At 43.6% G+C, this 14,968-nt stretch overlaps 1 long non-coding RNA gene across 1 annotated transcript in view; it reads right to left on the reverse strand.

Moving 5' to 3' along the window:
• The window catches only part of LOC149978266 (uncharacterized), a 73,150-nt gene extending 58,909 nt beyond the window's left edge, over window positions 1–14,241 (reverse strand). The window contains exon 1 of the long non-coding RNA XR_016486252.1: window positions 14,102–14,241. This is a non-coding gene — a long non-coding RNA (uncharacterized LOC149978266). The remainder of the gene's footprint in view (window positions 1–14,101) is intronic.
• Between the last annotated feature and the right edge of the window lie 727 nt (window positions 14,242–14,968).

Here is a 14,968-nt window from a genome sequence, read left to right on the forward strand (position 1 = left end):
GGTAAACACTTTTAGGGTGATTTTAACCACTTCCGGTTGCTCCAGGAAGCTTAGATTCGACACAGGTAGACCTCATAGTGGCCTGATGGACTGGTACCGAAGACAGGTTCATACGGCATTCATAACCCACATAGGCCTCAGGTTGAATTTAGGGGTGCAGGCAATGTATTCCTATGGGGAGAGATGACACTGTAATCTGTGAAATCAAAAAACACTGTTTTACTGTTAAGGGTTAATGCCACACGGTCAAGGTTAGGCTTGTTCAGATCGGGAGGACCTTAGGAACATTCATGTGGTGGAATTTTTCTTCTCACTCTAACGGTTCTCTCACTCTCACCCAAAATCAAATGACATTGTGGGGCAGGCTTCATTTTGGGCCTACTATTCTAATGGTCGCTGCGCCTAGACCGAGCGAGCTACGGTCAAGCGGGATATCTCGTTGAACTCGGTACGGCCTAGGGATTATGGTAATGCCATTTCCTGCTCTCTGTGTCTTTAAGCACCGCACTTTATCACTCCATCCTTCCTGTGTGTGTGTGAGGGAGCTTTTCTTTGACATCTGTTGGGATTAATGACTGATTTACAGTTCAGAAGGGTTACCTAGTCACACATATGAAGTTTTGGAGAGATGTGACTTTTTTAACCCTTCGAAACAGAGAGTGTGACCCAATTAAAGGCACTTCCGGTTGGCACAGGAAGCTATAAGTAAACACATGTCTTGATTTACATAGCCACTTACAGAATCCCGAGTTTTAAGTCTTTACGTTAAGAATTGACTGATCTACACAGGGTTGAATGCACTAAGTCTATCAAACTGCAGGCAGTGTATGGGTAAACACTTTTAGGGTGATTTTAACCACTTCCGGTTGCTCCAGGAAGCTTAGATTCGACACAGGTAGACCTCATAGTGGCCTGATGGACTGGTACCGAAGACAGGTTCATATGGCATTCATAACCCATATAGGCTTCAGGTTGAATTTTGTGGTGCAGGCTATGTATTCCTATGGGGAGAGATGTCACTGTAATCTGTGAGATCAAAAAACCCTGTTTTACTGTGAAGGGTTAATGCCACACGGTCAAGGTTAGGCTTGTTCAGATCGGGAGGACCTTAGGAACATTCATGTGGTGGAATTTTTCTTCTCACCCTAACGGTTCTCTCACTGTCACTCAAAAGCAAATGACATTGTGGGGCAGGCTTCATTTTGGGCCTACTATTCTAATGGTTGCTGCGCCTAGACCGAGCGAGCTACGGTCAAGCGGGATATCTCGTTGAACTCGGCACGGCCTAGGGATTATGGTAATGCATTGCATTGCCTGCTCTCTGTGTCTTTAAGCACCGCACTTTGTCACTCCATCCTTGCTGTGTGTGTGTGTGTGTGTGAGAGCTTTTCTTTAACATCTGTTGGGAGAAATGACTGACTTACAGTTTATGGGGGTTTTGAAAAGATCTGACCTTTTTAACCCTTGGAAACAGCCACTATGACACCATTTAAGGCACTTCTGGTTGGCACAGGAAGCTATAAATAAACTCATATCCTGATTGGGGTATGCCTTTACATAATCCTGAGTTTTAAGTCTTTACGTTAAGAACTGAGTTATTGTGTTATTTCAGAAAATCATAGAAAATCACAGAAATGTCGCAGAGCTCCGCAGCACGTATGAACACCCTGCAACTGGATCTGTAACTGTTGAAAAAAAAAAACGCCTATTTGTGACCATCACCAATTTGTCGTTGTTCCGTTTCTCTTAAATGACGATAGATAAATGGCTGGTTCTTTCTTTATTGACACCGGAGGCTCCTTGACTTTGACCTGAAGTGGAAAAATAATTTCTCTATTTCCATTTTAAGCCTTTAATCCCAGAAAAATGGCCGTAACTCAAAAACCGTCGAGGCCTAGACGCCATCCCGTTCGGGGCCAACTGCCCATTATGCCAAACCTACGCTCACCAAGTTTCGGCTTCGAAATATTTTCCGTTTTTGAGATAAGGCCCCGTCGTGACTCGTGATGTTTTGCCAAATTGCCATATGATTCCGTATGCCATCTGGTGGGAATTTCCGGGATGGCGGAAAAACGGTCCAAAACTTGTTTATTTTATTTAACGGAACCCGAACGTCCGACAAAGTTCATTCGATGACTTCCCGGTAGGTCCGGCCCTACCGCACGGCCCGACGCCGACCGCGAATTTTACAAACGATTTCGGACGTCTGGTAAGGGACCGTACATTTGCAATATGAACTTTCTCACTGATCATACACGAAATGCCGAAATGTTCCCTTAAGGTATGTTAGGATCACCACTTTATTTTGAGAATGTGAAAAGTCAGATTAATAGTAGAGAGGGATTTATTTCAGCTTTAATTTCTTTCATCAGATTCCCAGAGGGTCAGAAGTTTACATACACTCAATTAGTATTTGCTAGCATTGCCTTTAAATTGTTTAACTTGGGTCAAATGTTTCGGGTAGCCTTCCACAAGCTTCCCACAATAAGTTGGGTGAATTTTGGCCCATTCCTCCTGACAGAGCTGGTGTAACTGAGTCAGGTTTGTAGGCCTCCTAGCACACACACGCTTTTTCAGTTCTGCCCACAAATTGTCTACAGGATTGAGGTAAGGGCTTTGTGAGGGCCACTCCAATATCTTGACTTTGTTGTCCTTAAGCCATTTTGCCACAGCATTGGAAGTATGCTTGGGGTCATTGTCCATTTGGAAGACCCATTTGCGACCAAGCTTTAACTTCCTGACTGATGTCTTGAGATATTGCTTCAATATATCCACATAATTTCCCCTCCCTCATGATGCCATCTATTTTGTGAAGTGCACCAGTCCCTCCTGCAGCAAAGCACCACCACAACATGATGCTGCCACCCCTGTGCTTCACGGTTGGGATGGTGTTCTTCGGCTTGCAAGCCTCCCCTTTCCCTCCAAACATAACGATGGTCATTATGGCAGTTATATTTTTGTTTCATCAGACCAGAGGGCATTTCTCCAAAAAGTACGATGTTTGTCCCCATGCGCAGTTGCAAACCGTAGTCTGGCTTTTTTTATGGCGGTTTTGGAGCAGTGTCTTCTTCCTTGCTGAGCGGCCTTTCAGGTTGTGTCGACATAGGACTCTTTTTACTGTGGATATAGATACTTTTGGACCTGTTTCCTCCAGCATCTTCACAATGTCCTTTGCTGTTGTTCTGGGATTGATTTGCACTTTTCGCACCAAAGTACGTTCATCTCTAGGAGACAGAACACGTCTCCTTCCTGAGCTGTATGACGGCTGCGTGGTCCCATGGTGTTTATGCTGGAGTACTATTGTAAACAATTGTAAACAATTGTTGGAAAAATGACTTGTTTCATGCACAAAGTAGATGTCCTAACCAATTTGCCAAAACTATAGTTTGATAACAAGAAATTTGAGGAGTGGTTGAAAAACTAGTTTTAATGACCCCAACCTAAGTGGATGTAAACTTCTGACTTCAACTGTATGTTTTTTAGGGGATAGATCAGCTATGAAATTAGAATAGATTTGGAGTTTATCAAATAACGTTAGTTGAAAAATGTATTATGTCCCATGTAAATGATAAATATTGTGAACACTTTCCTAATATTGAGTTGCACCTCCTCAGAACAGCCTCAATTAACCGGGGCATGGATTCTACAAGGTGTCGAAAGCGTTCCACAGGGATGCTGACCCATGTTGACTCCAATGCTTCCCACAGTTGTGTCAAGTTGGCTGGATGTCCTTTGGGTGGTAGACCATTCTGGATACACACAGGAAACTGTTGAGCGTGAAAAACCCAGCAGCGTTGCAGTTCTTGACACTCAAACCAGTACTACCATACCCCGTTCAAAGGCACTTCACTATTTTGTCTTGCATATTCACCCTCTGAATGGCACACATACACAATCCATGTATCAATTGTCTCAAGGCTTATTTATTTATTTTATTTATTTACCTTTATTTAACCAGGTAGGCAAGTTGAGAACAGGTTCAACAGCTTAAAAATCCTTCTTAACCTGTCTCCTCCCCTTCATCCATACAGATTGAAGTGGATTTAGGTGACATCAACAAGGGATCACAATTTATACTATATGTAATTGACAAATACTGTATTTAAAGTATATTTCCAAATCGCACTGGACTCCAAGTGTATTGGCCAATAAACCAATCATTCCTATCTTAATTCTAACCCTCAATGTCCACAGACTAACCTATTTCCTTTTGCAATACATCCTTCTATCTTTCTATTGAGGTTGCCCTAAAAAATAAATACTTTAACTAAGAGTATAATGATATTACCCATTGATTGACCGTGGTTTTTCAGTTCTCCTATAACAGTGCTGTTTATAGGTCCATCTGAACACAGCCAATATGACTTAACAACAACTCCTGGACCTGACTCTCAATGTGAGCCACTGAAGGACATGGCATTGGGACATCAAAAAATCTGTTCCCAACTATCTTGAATTGCATGCTGCATAGTTGTCAAACCTCTCGACCTTAAGTGACAATTTACTGTATACTAGTCATTTTAAGCCATGTACTGTATGTTTTGTTTATTGGAGTTAGACAAACCAATGTATTCCTTTCTCTTTTGAGTGATTTGCCTCTTCCGTTTCTGTGGCAGAGCTGCGATGTTTGCTATGGTGTTTTAATTGTGGAGTTCCCACAGGGACACTGTCACTCCATCAAACCCACAGTGATGCGTCCCGAGGGGGATATGGAGACTCGGTGTCTGGAGTAGCAGTTCCAACCCTTCAGGCAGATCTCGCTGCTCACACCCCACTGTCGAGCTCCAAAAATGGGCTTCCCCCTCCAGCATGTCTGGGCCACCCAGCTGGAGAGATGTTGGAGTCTTTTATGACAGAACCTGTTAATGAACATGATGTTTCGTGTTACTGATGTATTGTGCTCCATGTAGGGGGTCAAAATCAAAGGCAAATGGGTTTTCTGATGTTGTTTTCACTGAAGCAATCATTTATTTGTGTGTGTGTGTGTGTGTGTGTGTGTTCATGCTCGCATGTGTGTCCGTGTACTTGTCAACGATGGCAACATCTGGGCCTCGGCCCCACCACGGATTCTGGAACATACTGTATGACGCAGACAGACACCTCTGGAACTTTCCTCACTGTGTTTGTATGAGAGAGAGCATATCTTTGTCAGATACAGTATAGTGTGTGTGTGTGTGTGTGTGTGTGTGGCAGTGCACACAGGCATCTGCCAACAGGGTGCTCTAGTAGGGCAGGAGAAGGAAGAAGAAGGGGATGAGTAGGAGGGAGGGATATAATTGGAGTCCATCAAATAACATTAATTGCATAATTTCTAATACACTTTCTATACTGATAGATACAGTCTGGTGTTTTCTGTAATGACCTTAATGATCACTGTTTTACAGCCTGTGTTCGTAATGGCTGCTCAGTGAAACGACCTGTCCTGATTTGTTATAGACGCTTGCTAAAACACCTTAATGAGCAAGCCTTCCTTCATGAACTGGCCTCTGTAAAATTGTATAGAATCAGCTTGGTCCCCTCTGTCGAAGACACTTGGACCTTCTGTTTTAAATATTTTCAGTGGTATTGTCAACAAACACGCCCCATAAAGAAAATTAGACTTGAAAACAGGTTCAGCCCCTGGTTCGACCATGATCTGGCAGAGTTACTCCACCTCAAGTATTGCATTTAGCGAAAGGCTCGGCACACGCGTATTCAGGCTGACTGGTTCTCATTTAGGCAAATGAGAAAAAAGTTCACTCAGGCTATCCTGGAGAATAAACCATCCTCCTCGCAGCTGCCCATGTCACTTGATGTTGATGATGGGGTTGTTACTGATACATGTCTGAGATCTTTAATCACCACTTCATTAAGTCAGGATTCTTATTTGACACAGCCATGCCTCCTTGCCCGTCCAACATTTCCTCATCTCCCACCCCTTCTAATGCAACTATCCCTGATGCTTCTCCCTCTTTTTCCCCTGCCCCGCTACAAAATTTCTCCCTGCAGGCAGTCCGAGGTGCTGAAGGATCTCCTGAAACTTGACCCCAAAAAACGATCTGGGTCAGATGGTTTAAACCCTCTCTTCTTTAAGGTTGCTGCCCCTATCATCGCCAGGCCTATCTCCGACCTTTTTAACCTGTCTCCCCTTTCTGGGGAGGTTCCCATTTCTTTGAAGGCAGCCACGGTTCGTCCTGTATTTAGGCCTATTTCTATTTTGCCCTGTTTATCAAAAGTGTTAGAAAAACTTGTCAGTAATCAACTGACTGGCTTTCTTGATGTCTACAGTATTTTCTCCGGTATGCAATCTGGTTTCCGCTCAGGTTATGGATGTGTCACTGCAACCTTAAACGTCCTCAATGATGTCATCATTGCGCTTGATTCTAAGCAATGTTATGCTGCTATTTTTATTGACTTGGCCAAAGCTTTTGATACGGTAGACCATTCCATTCTTGTGGGCCGGTCAAGGAGTATTGGTGTCTTTGAGGGGTCTTTCAAATCAAAATCAAATCAAATGTTTTTATATAGCCCTTCGTACATCAGCTGATATCTCAAAGTGCTGTACAGAAACCCAGCCTAAAACCCCAAACAGCAAGCAATGCAGGTGTAGAAGCATGGTGGCTAGGAAAAACTTCCTAGAAAGGCCAAAACCTAGGAAGAAACCTAGAGAGGAACCAGGCTATGTGGGGTGGCCAGTCCTCTTCTGGCTGTGCCGGGTGGAGATTATAACAGAACATGGCCAAGCTGTTCAAATGTTCATAAATGACCAGCATGGTCCAATAATAATAAGGCAGAACAGTTGAAACTGGAGCAGCAGCACGGCCAGGTGGACTGGGGACAGCAAGGAGACATCATGTCAGGTAGTCCTGAGGCATGGCCCTAGGGCTCAGGTCCTCAGAGAGAGAAAGAAAGAGAGAATTAGAGAGAGCACACTTAAATTCACACAGGACACCGAATAGGACAGGAGAAGTACTCCAGATATAACAAACTGACCCTAGCCCCCCGACACATAAACTACTGCAGCATAAATACTGGAGGCTGAGACAGGAGGGGTCAGGAGACACTGTGGCCCCATCCGAGGACACCCCCGGACAGGGCCAAACAGGAAGGATATAACCCCACCCACTTTGCCAAAGCACAGCCCCCACACCACTAGAGGGATATCTTCAACCACCAACTTACCATCCTGAGACAAGGCCGAGTATAGCCCACAAAGATCTCCGCCACGGCACAACCCAAGGGGGGGCGCCAACCCAGACAGGAAGATCACATCAGTGACTCAACCCACTCAAGTGACGCACCCCTCCTAGGGACGGTATGAAAGAGCCCCAGTAATCCAGTGACTCAGCCCCTGTAACAGGGTAGGAGGCAGAGAATCCCAGTGGAAAGAGGGGAACCGGCCAGGCAGAGACAGCAAGGGCGGTTCGTTGCTCCAGAGCCTTTCCGTTCACCTTCCCACTCCCACTTTCTCTCTTTGGCCTGGTTTGCTAACTACCTCAAATAGCGCAGTATATAAAGTCAGAAAATGTGCTCTCAGCCACTGCCTGTCACCAAGGGAGTACCCCAAGGCTCAATCCTAGGCCCCACGCTCTTCTCAATTTACCTCAACAACATAGCTCAGGCAGTAGGAAACTGGTCCTATGGACAGATATTCCAATCTTTGCTGTGGAGTTTTTCAGCTCCTTCAGGGTTATCTTTGGTCTCTTTGTTGCCTTTGATTAATGCCCTCCTTGCCTGGTCCATGAGTTTGGTGGGCGGTCGTCTCTTGGCAGGTTTGTTGTGGTGCCATATTCTTTCCATTTTTAATAATGGATTTAATGGTGCTCTGTGGGATGTTCAAAGTTTCAAATATTTTTTTATAACCCAAGCCTGATCTGTACTTCTCCACAACTTTGTCCCTGACCTGTTTGGAGAGCTCCTTGGTCTTTCATGGTGCCGCTTGCTTGGTGGTGCCCCTTGCTTAGTGGTGTTGCAGACATTAACTTTGTCTACACTGTATTTCTGATCAATTTGATGTTATTTTAATGGACAAAAAATGTGATTTTCTTTCGTCAACAATGGCATTTCTAAGTGTCCCCAAACTTTTGAACGGTAGTCTCTATATATATATATATATATATATATATATACACGTTTCTTTCCTAATCGCACTGGACTCCAAGTGTATTGGCCAATCAACCGATGACTCCCTTCTTAATTCCAACCCTCAGATGTCCACAGATGAACCCATCTTTCCCAGTACACTACCATTTTACTATTTCCATTTGCAATACATCCTTCTCTTTTACTGTGATGTCTTATGAGGGTCTTGAACCTTTCTCTGTGTACCATTTCTACTGAGACTTCCCTAAAATGAAATACTTTACCTAAGAGTACAATCATATTTTTAATTGATTGATTGTGGTTTTTCAGTTCACCCAACAGTACTGTTTGTAGGTCTATCTGAACACTGACATTACGACTTAAACACTCCTGGACCTGATTCCAAAAGCAAGCCTCCGAAGGACAGATTATATATTTATTATGCTTCCTCGTGGCTGCACAGGGCTGACTGTTCAATGCCCAATATATTGAGCATTTTTTTTATGGTGAGAATTGTATATAACAGTTTAAATTGAAATAAAGGGATTGATGCCTTGGTATATCAGTTCATAAAACCGATTCCATGGTATTGGCGCGTGATGTCTAATATGACTGTAAAGAAGTCTCGAGGTATTGCTGGCATGAGGTAGAGTACCTTATAATAAGCTGTAGACCACACTATCTACCAAGAGAGTTCTCATCTGAATTATTCGTAGCCATCTATTTACCACCACAAAACAAAGCTGGCACTAAGACCGCTCTCAACCAACTCTATAAATAAGGCCATAAGCAAAGAAGAAAATGCTCACCCAGAAGCGTCACTCCTAGTGGCCAGGGATTTTAATGCAGGCAAACTTAAGTCAGTTTTACCACATTTTTACCAGCATGTCACATTTGCAACCAGGTGGAAAAAATCCTAGACCACCTTTACTCCACTCACAGAAATGTATACAAAGCTCTCCCCTGCCCTCCATTTGGCAAATCTGACCATAATTCTATCCTCCTGATTCCTGCTTACAATCAAAAACTAAAGCAGGAAGTACCAGTGACTCACTCAATACGGAAGTGGTCAGAAGACGCGGATGCTCATCTACAGGACTGTTTTGCTAGCACAGACTGGAATATGTTCCGGGATTTATCCAATGGCATTGAGGAATACACCACCTCATTCATCGGCTTCTTCGATAAGTGCATCGATGACGTCGTCCCCACAGTGACTCTATGTACATAGCCCAACCAGAAGCAATGGATTACAGGCAAAATCCACAACGAGCTAATGGCTAGAGCTGCTGCTTTCAAGGAGCGGGAGACAAATACGGAAGCTTATAAGAAATCCCGCTATGCCCTCAGACCGACCATCAAACAAGCAAAGCGTCAATACAGGATTAAGATTGAATCCTACTACACCGGCTCTGATGCTCGTCGGATGTGGCAGAGCTTGAAAACTATTATGGACTACAAAGGGAAACCCAGGCGCGAGCTTCCCAGAGCCTACCAGACGAGCCAAATGCCTTTTATGCTCGTTTCGAGGCAAGCAACATTGAAGCACGCACGAGAGCACCAGCTGTTCTGGATGACTATGTGATAATGTTCTCAGTAGCCGATGTGAACAAAACCTTTAACTTGTTATGGCTGCAATCCCAATACCGGGATCGATATGACAACTAACAATTTGAACTTCTTTTAAAAATCCACCTCTCTAAAAACAAGTCTCACACCGTTGCCGCCTGCTATAGACCACCCTCTGCCCCCAGCTGTGCTCTGGACACCATATGTGAACTGATTGCCCCCAATCTATCTTCAGAGCTCGTGCTGCTAGGCGACCTAAACTGGAACATGCTTAACACCCCAGCCATCCTACAATCTAAGCTTGATGCCCTCAATCTCACACAAATTATCAATGAACCTACCAGATACCTCCCCAAAGCCTTAAACACGGGCACCCTCATAGATATCATCCTAACCAATTTGCCCTCTAAATACACCTCTGCTGTCTTCAACCAAGATCTCAGCGATCACTGCCTCATTGCCTGCATCCGTAATGGGTCAGCGGTCAAACAACCTCCACTCATCACTGTCAAACGCTCCCTGAAACACTTCAGCGAGCAGGCCGTTCTAATCGACCTGGCCGGGGTATCCTGGAAGGATATTGATCTCATCCCGTCAGTAGAGGATGCCTGGTTATTTTTTTAAATGCCTTCCTAACCATTTTAAATAAGCATGCCCCATTCAAGAAATTTAGAACCAGGAACAGATATAGCCCTTGGCTCTCCCCAGACCTGACTGCCCTTAACCAACACAAAAACATCCTATGGCGTTCTGCATTAGCATAGAACAGCCCCCATGATATGCAGCTGTTCAGGGAAGCTAGAAGACATTATACACAGGCAGTTAGGAAAGCCAAGGCTAGCTTTTTCAAGCAGAAATTAACTTCCTGCAACACTAACTCAAAAAAGTTCTGGGACACTGTAAAGTCCATGGAGAATAAGAACACCTCCTCCCAGCTGCCCACTGCACTGAAGATAGGAAATACTGTCACCACTGATAAATCCACTATAATTGAGAATTTCAATAAGCATTTTTCTACGGCTGGCCATGCTTTCCACCTGGCTACTCCTACCCCGGTCAACAGCACTGCACCCGCCACAGCAACTCGCCCAAGCCTTCCTCAATTCTCCTTATCAGTCAGCTGATGTTTTTGGACCCTTTATTTCTAAAATTATCTGCCAAAATTGTTGCCACCCCTATTACTAGCCTGTTCAACCTCTCTTTCGTGTCGTCTGAGATTCCCAAAAATTGGAAAGCAGCTGCGGTCATCCCCCTCTTCAAAGGGGGTGACACTCTTGACCGAAACTGCTACAGATCTATATCTATCCTACCCTGCCTTTCTAAGGTCTTCTAAAGCCAAGTCAACAAACAGATTACCGACCATTTCGAATCTCACCATACCTTCTCTTCTATGCAATCTGGTTTCAGAGCTGGTCATGGGTGCACCTCGGCCACGCTCAAGGTCCTAAACGATATCTTAACCGCCATCGATAAGAAATATTACTGTGCAGCCGTATTCATTGATCTGGCCAAGGCTTTCGTCTCTGTCAATCACCACATCCTCATCGGCAGACTCGACAGCCTTGGTTTCTCAAATGATTGCCTCGCCTGGTTCACCAACTACTTCTCTGATAGAGTTCAGTGTGTCAAATCAGAGGGTCTGCTGTCCGGACCTCTGGCAGTCTCTATGGGGGTGCCACAGGGTTCAATTCTTGGACCGACTCTCTTCTCTGTGTACATCAATGATGTCGCTCTTGCTGCTGGTGAGTCTCTGATCCACCTCTACGCAGACGACACCATTCTGTATACTTCTGGCCCTTCTTTGGACACTGTGTTAACAACCCTCCAGGCAAGCTTCAATGCCATACAACTCTCCTTCCGTGGCCTCCAATTACTCTTAAATACAAGTAAAACTAAATGCATGCTCTTCAACCGATCGCTGCCTGCACCTGCCCGCCTGTCCAACATCACTACTCTGGGCGGCTCTGACTTAGAATACGTGGATAACTACAAATACCTAGGTGTCTGGTTAGACTGTAAACTCTCCTTCCAGACCCACATCAAACATCTCCAATCCAAAGTTAAATCTAGAATTGGCTTCCTATTTCGCAACAAAGCATCCTTCACTCATGCTGCCAAACATACCCTTGTATAACTGACCATCCTACCAATCCTCTACTTCGGCAATGTCATTTACAAAATAGCCTCCAATACCCTACTCAACAAATTGGATGCAGTCTATCACAGTCCAATCCGTTTGTCACCAAAGCCCCATATACTACCCACCATTGCGACCTGTACGCTCTCGTTGGCTGGCCCTCGCTTCATACTCGTCGCCAAACCCACTGGCTCCAGGTCATCTACAAGACCCTGCTAGGTAAAGTCCCCCCTTATCTCAGCTCGCTGGTCACCATAGCATCACCCACCTGTAGCACGCGCTCCAGCAGTTATATCTCTCTGGTCACCCCCAAAACCAATTTTTTCTTTGGCCGCCTCTCCTTCCAGTTCTCTGCTGCCAATGACTGGAACGAAATATAAAAATCTCTGAAACTGGAAACACTTATCTCCCTCACTAGCTTTAAGCACCAACAGAGCAGCTCACAGATTACTGCACCTGTACATAGCCCACCTATAATTTAGCCCAAACAACTACCTCTTTCCCTACTGTATTTATTTAATTTATTTATTTATTTATTTTGCTCCTTTGCACCCCATTATTTTAATTTCTTCTTTGCACATTCTTCCACTGGAAATCTACCATTCCAGTGTTTTACTTGCTATAATGTATTTACTTTGCCACCATGGCCTTTTTTTTTTGCCTTTACCTCCCTTACCTCACCTCATTTGTGGCCTCCAACTGCTCTTAAACGCTAGTAAAACCAAATGCATGCTTTTCAACCGTTCGCTGCCTGCACCCGCACGCCCGACTAGCATCACCACCCTGGATGGTTCCGACCTAGAATATGTGGACATCTATAAGTACCTAGGTGTCTGGATAGACTGTAAACTCTCCTTCCAGACTCATATCAAACATCTCCAATCTAAAATCAAATCTAGAGTCGGCTTTCTATTCCGCAACAAAGCCTCCTTCACTCACGCCGCCAACTTACCCTAGTAAAACTGACTATCCTACCGATCCTCGACTTCGGTGATGTCATCTACAAAATAGCTTCCAACACTCTACTCAGCAAACTGGATGCAGTTTATCACAGTGCCATCCGTTTTGTTACTAAAGCACCTTATACCACCCACCACTGCGACCTGTATGCTCTAGTCGGCTGGCCCTCGCTACATATTCATCGCCAGACCCACTGGCTCCAGGTCATCTACAAGTCCATGCTAGGTAAAGCTCCGCCTTATCTCAGTTCACTGGTCACGATGGCAACACCCACCCGTAGCACGCGCTCCAGCAGGTGTATCTCACTGATCATCCCTAAAGCCAACACCTCATTTGGCCGCCTTTCGTTCCAGTTCTCTGCTGCCTGTGACTGGAACGAATTGCAAAAATCGCTGAAGTTGGAGACTTTTATCTCCCTCACCAACTTCAAACATCTGCTATCTGAGCAGCTAACCGATCGCTGCAGCTATACATAGTCTATCGGTAAATAGCCCACCCAATTTTATCTACCTCATCCCCATACTGTTTTTATTTATTTACTTTTCTGCTCTTTTGCACACCAATATCTCTACCTGTACATGACCATCTGATAATTTATCACTCCAGTGTTAATCTGCAAAAATGTAATTATTCGCCTACCTCCTCATGCCTTTTGCACACAATGTATATAGACTCTCTTTTTTTTCTACTGTGTTATTAAGTTGTTAATTGTTTACTCCATGTGTAACTCTGTGTTGTATGTGTTGAACTGCTTTGCTTTATCTTGGCCAGGTCGCAATTATAAATGAGAACTTGTTCTCAACTTGCCTACCTGGTTAAATAAAGGTGAAATAAAAATAAATAAATAAAAATACCAGTGAAAATAGAGGGTGCCAAATTCAAACCACAGAAATCTCATAATTACAATTCCTACAAACACAGCCATTTTCCAGCTAAATATAGCATTCACAAAAACCAGAAATAAAGATAAAATTAATCACTAACCTTAAATTATCTTTATCAGATGACCCTCACAGGACTTCATGTTACACAATACATGCATGTTTTGTTTGATAAAGTTCATATTTATATTAAAAAAATCTGAGTTTACATTGGCTTATTAGATTCATTTGTTCCAAAAACATCAAGTGATTTTGCATAGCCACATCGTTTCAACAGAAATACTCTTAATAAATGTAGATGATAATACAAGTTATACACATAGAAATATAGATATACGTCTCCTTAATGCAACCGCTGTCTCAGATTTCAAAAATAGTTTATGGAAAAAGCAACACATGCAATAATCTGAGACGGCGCTCAGAACAGAAGCCAAATTATCCGCCATGTTGGAGTTAACAGAAACCAGAAAATACATGATAAATGTTTCCTTACCTTTGATGAACTTCATCAGAATGCAGTCCTAGGAATCCCAGGTCCACAATAAATGCTTGATTTGTTCGAAAATGTACGTTATTTATGTCCAATTAGCTACTTTGATTGCGCATTTGGTAAACAATTCCAAAGTCAAAAAGCGCGTCCACTATAACGTGACGAAATGTCCAAAAGTTCCCTAACAGTCAGTAGAAACATGTCAAACGATGTACTGAATCAATCTTTAGAATGTTGTTTACATATATCTTGAATAACGTTACAACCGGAGAATTAGAATTACTTCAGATGAGCGATGGAACGCAGGCATAGTGAATAGATGGTCAACTCGTGGCAGTTGTGACTATTTCCTGTGTCATTCGACCCCCCTTCACAAGAGAGTCATCAGACAAAGTTCTATTGACTGTTGACATCTAGTGGAAGGCGTAGGAAGTGAAAACTCATCCATATCTCGCTGTAATTTCAATGAGATTTTGGTTGAAATTCTGCCACCCCCAGAAAAGAAAAAAAACGGAGTGGAGTTTCTCAGGTTTTTGCCTGCTATATGAGTTCTGTTATACTCACAGACATAATTCAAACATTTTTTGAAACTTCAAAGTGTTTTCTTCCGGCGCCGACAGAGATGGCCGCCTCGCTTCGCGTTCCTAGGAAACTATGCAGTTTTTTGTTTTTTTACGTGTTATTTCTTACATTAGTACCCCAGCTCATCTTAGGTTTCATTACATACAGTCGAGAAGAACTACTGAATATAAGATCAGCATCAACTCACCATCAGTACTACCAAGAATATGTTTTTCGCGACGCGGATCCTGTGTTCTGCCTTACAAACAGGACAACTGAGTGGATTCCATGCAGCGACCCAAAAAAAAA

The sequence above is a fragment of the Oncorhynchus mykiss genome, chromosome 14 (assembly GCF_057628025.1).
Source record: "Oncorhynchus mykiss isolate SJ-2025 chromosome 14, ASM5762802v1, whole genome shotgun sequence".
Lineage (NCBI taxonomy): Eukaryota > Metazoa > Chordata > Actinopteri > Salmoniformes > Salmonidae > Oncorhynchus > Oncorhynchus mykiss.